At 44.5% G+C, this 9,876-nt stretch overlaps 1 non-coding gene across 1 annotated transcript; it reads left to right on the top strand.

The window, feature by feature from the left end:
- Positions 1-8,877: 8,877 nt before the first annotated feature.
- On the top strand, positions 8,878-8,950 carry TRNAP-GGG (transfer RNA proline (anticodon GGG)). Its single transcript has one exon. It is a non-coding gene; the product is annotated as a tRNA-Pro (tRNA).
- Positions 8,951-9,876: the final 926 nt, after the last annotated feature.

Here is a 9,876-nt window from a genome sequence, read left to right as displayed (position 1 = left end):
GTGTTGCTAAAATTAAGTTGGCACAAGCTTTTTGTGGTTGCCTCGACCTCCTGAGAGAACTATTTTCTGGCAGCCATTTTGTTGCTGCTTGCACCAGGCCATTTCAGAATTCCAGATGTGTCCAGAGGCTCAAAAAGTTTGGGGACCCCTCCTGAAGATTTTTAAAAAGTTATATATACATATAACTGAGAGAGCCAGTTTGGTGTAGTGGTTAAGTGTGTGGACTCTTATCTGGGAGAACTGGGTTTGATTCCCCACTCCTCCACTTGCACCTGCTGGAATGGCCTTGGGTTAGCCAGAGCTCTCACAGGAATTGTCCTTGAAAGGACAGCTGGTGTGAGAGCCCTCTCAGCCCCACCTACCTCACAGGGTCTCTGTTGTGGGGGGAGAAGATAGAGGAGATTGTAAGCTGCTCTGAGTCTCTGATTCAGAGAGAAGGGTGGGGTATAAAACTGCAGTCTTCTTCTTATATATAGTTATTAGAAAGGTAAAGGTAGTCCCCTGTGCAAGCATCAGTCATTTCCGACTCTGGGGTGACGTCGCATCACAACGTTTTCACGGCAGAATTTTTATGGGCTGGTTTGCCATTGACTTCCCCAGTCATCTACACTTTCCCTCCAGCAAGCTCATTTACTGACCTCAGAAGGATGGAAGGCTGAGTCAACCTTGAGCCGACTACCTGAACCCAGCTTCCACTGGGATTGAACTCAGGTTGTAAGCAGAGAGCTCAGACTGCAGCACTGCAGCTTTACTGCTCTGCGCCACGGGTCTCTCTCTCTCTCACACACACACACACTGAAATGAATTGAGGCTATGCATGAATGGGATTATGTATTTGCACAACTCCCATTCATTTCAGTGGGGCTTGGACAAGATAGAACTTTGTGATCTATCTTTGTAAGAAAAGCATAGTAGAATCATTTGTACTTCTATCAAATTCAAACCATTCACAAGGATGGAAGATGCTTATTTCTCATGTATTCTTAGCTGAAAATGTCAATACATTGCTAGGAGAATTTTACTGTATTTACTGTATTATATGTTGATTTTAATGGTAGCTTTTAAATTGTGTATTTTATCTACCAAGCTTTGTACACCGCCATAGAAAAGGCAGCAGAGAAAACAGTCAGATGTTGTTATAGCTGTCCAGAATCACCTTGAGAAAAAAAAAGTAGTCTTATCTATAATATTTCTGTTAATTCCTGACAGTGTAGTCAGTTGTCCCTTGTGATATGTAAGAGATCCTTATTAACAGCCATATAGGGTTGCCAATCCCCAGGTGGGGGCAGAGGATCCCCTGGTTTGGAGACCCTCCTCGCACTTCAGTGTCAACTAGGGATGTGCATTCGGCTCGGCCGAGCCATATTTACAGCCGAACCAGTGTTGATTCGGCCGCATACGGAATAGCCTGCAGCCGACTTCCATAAGCGCCCATTACACGGCAGCCGAATAGGCTCGTTGTGTAGTTACGAATAGCTATTCATAAGCAAACAGCTGTCAATTCAAAACAAAAGGCGGCAATTAGCTTCTGGAGCTTCAAAGGAGCTCCTTTGGCACCTTCCCGCCTCTGCCTTAACATCCCTGGGATCAGGGAGGGGGGAGGGGGAAGAGGAGCCCCAACAGCCAATCCAAAGCATGCATTTGTAAAATACATTGGAAATGCATGCTTTGAAGGGCTTTCTAAGGAGTCTTCACTTCCTGGCTGACTCCTCCATGCTGTGTGTAAGAGATTGCTTAAGCTGCTGCAGCTCTCTCACTCAGACTTCCCTGGAAGACAAGGTAAAACACTCTTTGGGTTCTTGTTTTTATTTATTGTTGGTAAAAGGACTTTTTTTAAAGACTTAGAGTCCCTTTACTTATCCAGATTTGGGTGGTGGTGGGGTAGCTTATTTGGGGTTTCTGCTTGGGGAGGGGGCCTGGGGTGGGGGGGGTTTGCCAATCTGCCCATATCTTAATTTAGTGAGAGGACTTTTAAAAGTGCAGTGTCCTTTTACTTCTCCTGATTTGGGTGGCTTTAATTTCTTGGGGTTAGGGTGAAGGGTTTTTTGGGGGGGAGGGGGTGGCAAAGTTCCTGTATTGTTAAAAGTTAATTTTTTACTGTTTTAAAAGTATTCAGTGTTTGATTTGTTGCTGCTGTGCTGTGTTGTGCTGCTGCTGTTACTCTTTTCTTTGGGTTCTTGGGGCGGGTGCTGTTTGGCCTAATTTCCATTGTTTAAAAGGCCACTTTTGTCCCCCTTTTCTTGTTGGTGAAAAGGCCACTTTTTTTTTAACACTTGGCCTTTTGTGATTCTGCTGGTTTTGTTTTGGTTTTTTAAATTGCCTCTGGTTGGTGTGGGGGTTGGTGAGGGTGTGTGTGGGCTGGGTCACTTTCTTGTTTTTATAGAGTAGGTTGTGTGTTCTGTGGCAGGGAAGCTGGCACCTGGGTGAGAGACCCAGAACCAGCGGGCTTTTTGTGGTTTGCCAGCTCTCCCCTTGTTATTTGGGGCAGGGCTGGAGAGCTGGCATCTGTAGATTGTGTGTTCTGTGGCAGGGAAGCTGGCACCTGGGTGAGAGACCCAGAACCAGCAGGCTTTTTGTGGTTGACAAGCTCTCCCCGTGTTGTTTGGGGCAGGGCTGGAGAGCTGGCATCTGGGTTTGCTGCAAGCAGGTCTGCAGAGCAGACCTTGAGCAGATTGTGTTTTGTGTGGCAGTGAGGTTGGCAACTGGGTTTATGTTGGTGCCAGGCCTGCAGGCCCAGGGTTCATAGATTAGATAGAGGGATGTAGTGCATTTGGGGCCTATAGAGATTCTCTGGTGTGAAGTTAGGTTTGGCTTTGGGTGCCCCAGGAATTGGACCCCATGGTCCAATTTTTTTGGGACTTGGGGGGGTTGGAGGGGAGAGTCCCCTTCAGGTCTCCTGCAAATTTGGGGGCTCTCCCTCAAACCCCCTCCCCTCCAGGCGGCTTCAATTATATCCTATTTGCCATTGATTTTAATGGCCCATAGGGTATAATGATGGAATAGGGGCACCCTCTTTGGGTGCCCCTGGAATGGGATCCCCTGGCCCAATCTTTTTGGGACTTGGGGGGGTTGGAGGGGAGAGTCCCCTTCAGGTCTCCTGCAAATTTGGGGGCTCTCCCTCAAACCCCCTCCCCTCCAGGCGGCTTCAATTATATCCTATTTGCCATTGATTTTAATGGCCCATAGGGTATAATGATGGAATAGGGGCACCCTCTTTGGGTGCCCCTGGAATGGGATCCCCTGGCCCAATCTTTTTGGGACTTGGGGGGGTTGGAGGGGAGAGTCCCCTTCAGGTCCCCTGCAAATTTGGGGGCTCTCCCTCAACCCCCCCCCTCCAGGCGGCTTCAAATATACCCTATTTGCCATTGATTTCAATGGCCCATAGGGTATAATAGGGCCGTATATTCGGTAATAGCCGTGCATCTACCGTATATGCGGCTATTCCGAATACGGTATTCAGTAGTGCATGGGGAATCCGAAATTTTTTTCCCTGTGCACTTCCGAATCCGTGTAATTCCGAATTTTTTTTTTTGCACATCCCTAGTGTCAACAGAAAGCGGGGGAGGGAAATGTCGGCTGATAACAATGATTCCCTATGGAGATTGATTTCCATAGGGTATAATGGTGGATTCATCTGTGAGCATCTGGGGCTCTGTGGGAGCTGTTTTTTGAGGTAGATGCACAAAATTTGCAGCATAGTATCCAGTGCCTCTCCTCAAAACACCCTCCAGATTTCAAAAAGATTGGATTGGGGGGTCAAATTCTATGAGCCCCAAAAGAAAGTGCCCCTATCCAATGGAGGGAAGGAATTTGAAAGTTATGTGGTCCCTTTAAATATGATGGCCAGAACTCCCTTTGGAGTTCAATTACACTTGTCATACCCTTGCTCCTGGCTCCACCCCCAAAGTATCCTGGCTCCACCCCCAAATAACACACTTTGAATCCACTTCCAATGCAATCTGCAACTGGATTTTGATGTGTGAAATGGCAAAATTCACTTGCAAATGGTCACTGAAATATATTGAAATCGCATTATTTAGCATGTGTGAAACACCCATATAAATACAGATCTCCAATAAACAGTGAAGTCGGCACAGGGTGGTAAAGCTGCAGTACTGCAGTCCAAACTCTCTGCTCACAACCTGAGTTCAATCCCAGCAGAAGCTGGGTTCAAGTAGCTGGCTCAAAGTTGACTCAGCCTTCCATCTTTCTGAGGTCAATAAAATGAGTGCCCAGCTTGTATCGGGTGAGGTCAGACGTTCAGAAAATCCCGCTACAGGCATGAGTGGAGTCCGGAAGCATGACGGATTTTAAGCGGTTGTCCAAACATCAGCATCTGTGAACGGTGGTTAGCTCGTTCGAGTCCCGCATTGAGACGACTGGGGCACAGACTAATTTGATACTGCTTTAAATCCGGAACAAAATTCTTCTGATGGTTCCTGAGCGGAATTTCTCTGTTTGAACGCTCCATCGTTGGTGACTCATCGGAAGCACACCACCGCTTCTCATCCAAAGCCTCCTGCAAGTGATATCACTGCGCCAGTGAATGAGCGAGCGAATGTTGGCTCGATAAATCGTTTACCCGCCCCTATGTCCGGAAACAAAACTCACTTTTGAAACTAGATGGGAACTGATTTGAATTCCTGGGTTTTTTTCTGCACACGTAGTGCTCGTGCTGGAAAAGTAGTGCCAACGGACTAGCAAGACTGTTAACGATCCGACCCATTTAAAAGCGATGCGCATCTCCGCCCTCAAGAACGAGGTCATGGTGGGTGTGTGAGGTCTCTCGTGGAGAAGGGAGGAGACGCTGGATCTGCTCGATAGTGCAGATAGCAGGCATCACTGCGCCTGCGCCAATGCAGATTGACGTCTCATGAAACGAGGTCCGGTAGAGCACTCTGATTGACCAGCGACGGGACCCGCATGGGATAGAACGGGAGCCTGGCTGTTGTCTGATCAGGAAATTGGTTGTGCGGATTATAATAGAGGCACGTTGCAGATGGATTTAATGGTGAGTGTGACCGCACCCGATGACTGGGGAACGCAATGGCAAACCACCCCATAAAAAGTCTGCCATGAAAACATCATGATGTGATGTCACCCCAGAGTCGGAAATGACTGGTGCTTGCACAGGGGACTACCTTTACCTTTTTAGGACTAGGATGACAGAACTGGGAAAACAGTGCATATAATAAAGAACAAAGAAAACAGTCTAAGCATGGGCATGCAACAATGCAGCCATGTAATTCACTGATTACATTTTTAAAGCAAGCTGTAGAAAGTGATTTATAGGAATCAATGTATCTCCATCTGTCATGGCGTAGTGTGCATCTATAAAAGCATATCCAATCTGAATCTGAACTCTGATAAATATTTTAAAATTTCAGCACATTTCACAAGATGGGCTGAATTTGAAGACTGCTGAACAACTTGAGCAGACTCATGTCTTATTCCCTAAGCTGGAAATGTTTGTAATTAATAGCAGTGATTCACAACAGAAGAATTCGATTACTCAGCTATTTGGGCTTTACAGCAACCCATCTTTAAAGAAACATAATGAGTAACGTATGGAAAATACCCAGCTTATTTGTTTAGTGGTGTGTAAGGCAACCAGAGCCTCTCTCAGTGGGGCATGTGGCATCTGTGCCCCATATATACTTGTGGAAACAGGCGTAAGCACCATGTGAGGAGATCCAGAGACCTCTTATGTTTCAGGGGGAGGAACAGGAATTGGAAAACTCTGCCTCTCTGATGTTTGTATTCCACCTATCCTCTCCAAGTAGCTCGAGCAGCAAATGTAGATCTCCCTCTATTTTATCCTTACAACAGTTCTGTGAGGTAGATGATGTCATAAACCTCCCCTGAACCCCCTCCTGCTCCCAGCATTTGGACAAAGCATTTGGACCGTAGCTGTCTTTTTAACCCTCCTTGCCTTGGTTGACAGGAAGCTTCTCTCAGTCCAAATTTAGGGAACTTCCTTCCAGATGGGAAGGTGCACCTCAGTCCACCCATCACCCTAGGGCTCACGTCCCGCGCAAGCACATTATTGGATCATTCAAACAGGCCAAGGGCTTATGATTGGATCAGGGCAGCAGGTATCTGTATCCTGCTCTCCGTTGTTCCTGAGTCCCCAAGCTCAGTCCTTATGGCTTCAATGAGCCCAGCAGGAACACCCACACAAGAGTCTTCATTTAGGTCTGCATACACAACATAAAGAGTAGGTCAGTCTTGGTCTGATCTCTGCATTATGACGGCAGGACTACTAAGTAAATAAATAAATGCTAGATCAGGTCCCTGATCAGAATATTGTGAAATGACTGGCTACACATCACAGGAAGACTGCCAGCTTCCAGGTTTGGGAGATCAGGTCTCCTGTTTTAGCTAGAAGCCTCCCTCCCTCTACCCACTACCTGCTCGGGTGGGTGGGAGGGGGAATGGAGGTGAAAATGGGAGGGACATTGGTATCATGCTGATGCGATGATGTCAGTTCTGGCACAATCTAGAAGCGATGCCATCACATTGGGAGATGCTGTAGGATTCACCAAAAGCACTAGAGTTTGGCATAAATGCTAGAGCACTGTCTAATACTAGAGTGTCAGAGTAATGCCAAAAATCTAATTCCCATCCCACTTGATCTTCTGGTCCAGTTCTAGCAGGCCATGAATTACAACCAGGCTACAGAGATCAATTCCCATGGTGGAAATGGTAGTTTTGGAGAACAGATACTGAGGGCATCACATCCCTGCTGAATTCGCACTTCTCAAACTTCGAGCTCCCCGGTTACCACTCCCAAATCTCCAGGAAAGTTCCAAGCCAGAGCAGATAACCTATGTGATGTAACACACAAGGAAGTGTAGGAGGAGTGACAAGGATTACATAGGAAAAAGCATCTCTAATGCTAAACATGATACATTATTTTATTTATTTATTTTGACTTGTATTCTGCCCTCCCTGAGAACAATCTCAGAGCAGATTACATCATCCACTTTAAGCCATTGTCTTATTACAAATAAATAAGTAAATAAATAAGTTATGCATACCAGAAAGGGAAAGATAAGATACACTTCAAAACCTTTTTCGAAACTGAAACAATTATGTTCTGGCAAAACTGAGTCAACAGACTTCTTGCATAATTCAGAATCTTGGAGTATTGACTTGGACATTTTGTGAGTCTGCTGAATATTTAAATTTTCAATTCACTTTAGGGAATCATTGTCTAATGATCGAGTAATCTTGTTTCTGATTTCTTATTCCCAGAGGTGAAAACACATAGACAGCTGATAATGGTAATTCATTGATACTGAAAAAAGAAACAAGAAAAAAAAAAAAGAAATTCCCTACACATATAATTAAGGTACTTCTCATTTGAAGTCAAATTGGTTGTAATCATGAATTTTTAGGTTCATGATAGGACTGAAGTATTATATCCTTTCAGAAGGACATAAAAGGAGTTGTGATTGAGGGCTCTCCTCGGGAGGGAGCTTGATCCTACCATGCTGAGCTTTGCACAGTGAACACTTGGCAGACGAATACAAAGACTGACTCATAACCACTGTCATTTAAGACTTCATTACCAGTCCATAAAAACTAACTTCCAAGAGTGAAAAGTTAAGCCCCTGAAGTACCTATGAAAATATATGGCCAAAAAAGTCCTTTGCCAATCTCCTCTGCTTTTGCTCTCCTTCACCTGGAGTATTGCAACAGCTGCTGCCTTTGAAGTGGTTGCATTCCACATACCAACATGTGAGGTAATTCTCAATCCTGTCTCTTTCAGCTGGTCAGCCATCCATGACAGTGTGAAAGAACTAGCTGAGTCTTTTTAAAGATCAACCCATAAAATAACCTTATGAGCTCCAATACTCTGGTATTCCATATAAAAATTTAAGAGGAATAAAACCAGTAGGGATGAGAGTTAAAGTGAAAATGTTAAATATATTTCAAAGGCAAAATGATCTGCCCTGCTCACTATTATTATTATTATTATTAATTTTACCAAATTGCCAATGAAAGTTCTGGTCCCATTTTGACGGTGAAGACCTAAGCAGAGTTACACCTTTCTAACCTGACTGAAGTCGGGAATGATTTACCTCAGCTTTCCCCTGACGTGTTCATTTTCTTCATGACCTTTGAACCAATTACACATTCTCAATCTAATTTACCACACAGGGGTGTTCTGAGGATAAAATGGAAGAGAGGAGAACAATGTAAGTAGCATTGGGTTCCTTGAGGAGAAAGGAGGTGTATGAATGAAGTAAACAAATAAATGGAGGCGTTACATGGAGGACCGTTCAGTCAAGTGGTCTTTCACATACTGTCTGTAAGTGGTACTGCCCTGATACAGGTTTACTGATATACTATCTTCTAATCCTTGCTGGTTTAAGAACTAATGGAGTTCTTTCTTCACCAATGGCACATTTTTTCCATGTGCACAGTTAGACGTAGCAGGCTGGACTATCAAGAGTATGATCCGAAGCAGAACAAGATCTGAAACGAATGAAAACAAAATACAGCTGATAGGCATTTTGGAAGCATCTTTGATAGGAGAGAGAGAAAGAGTAGGAGGAACATCTTGCCAGCTGTTTAACATCTTTGCTGAGGATCTGTTTTCCCAGGGATATATTCTCTTACCTATCTGCAAGTCGGTGAGGGATTCATTCCAGAAGAATTCAACCCCAACTGGATGAGAAAATAAAGTTGCACTTGCAATGTCTTTGCCACTGAAATCAATCACAATAATTATGGGATTGATTGTCTAATATGATTTGATTGCTTCTGCTTTAAAAATGATTCAGTTTGAAAGCCAAGGTGGTGTAGTGGTTAGAGTTTTGGAAGTCTGAAAGACCAAGTTCAAATCCCTGCTTTGCCATGGATTTATGGGGGGATGGTGGCTCAGTGGTAGAGCATCTGCTTGGGAAGCAGAAGGTCCCAGGTTCAATCCCTGGCATCTCCAAAAAAGGGTCCAGGCAAATAGGTGTGAAAAACCTCAGCTTGAGACCCTGGAGAGCCGCTGCCAGTCTGAGAAGACAATACTGACTTTGATGGATCAAGGGTCTGATTCAATATAAGGCAACTTCATATGTTCATATGGATGCTTGTTGGGTGACCTTGGACTCGACACCCTGGGCCAAACCTCCTCAAAGGGTTATTTTGGGAATAAAATGGAGGAGGGAACAATGTCATAAGTCATTTTGGAAAGAAAAGATATCTAAGCAAAATGAGAAAAAACCCCACCCAATAACAACCCTGACTCCAGTTCTGAGGGTTTTTTGCACACCCTTATTCCCTAGCCTAATTTAGCATCACTCATTTTCCATCCCCTCTTTTTCTTGGGGTGGGGGGGTGGGGGGGGAGGCTGTACTGAGCATTCATTCACAATAACAACTCCAACAGGATCCAACTCATTTCCTTTTTGTGACGAGGCCTTAGATGCTGACACATGAGGCTAGCAAAGAAAGAAATGTAATAATCTTAATAATTTTTTATCTCTGTGCATTATAATTATTTGACAGAAAATGAAAAAGTAACCACAATATACATTTCGAAGCCTTAAACCAGGGCTTTTTTTGTAGCAGGAACTCCTTTGCATATTAGGCCACACACCCCTGACATAGCCAATCTTCCAAGAGCTTAGAGGAGGCTGTGTAAGAAGAGCCCTGTAAGTTCCAGGAGGATTGGCTATATCAGGAGTTTGTGGCCTAATATGCAAAGGAGTTCCTGCTACAAAAAATAGCCCTGCCTCAAACTATCAGTTTCTGAAATCCTTTGTCTTACATCAAGTCCTCTACTTTAAGTTTGCTGTATAGCTTTCCCCAACATGTATTGCCCCCCCCCCCGGTCCTTTTAACTCCAAACCCTTTAACTCCTTGTAATAGAAGA

The sequence above is a fragment of the Heteronotia binoei genome, chromosome 16 (genome assembly GCF_032191835.1).
Source record: "Heteronotia binoei isolate CCM8104 ecotype False Entrance Well chromosome 16, APGP_CSIRO_Hbin_v1, whole genome shotgun sequence".
NCBI lineage: Eukaryota > Metazoa > Chordata > Lepidosauria > Squamata > Gekkonidae > Heteronotia > Heteronotia binoei.
This window is presented reverse-complemented; position numbering and strand designations above follow the sequence as displayed.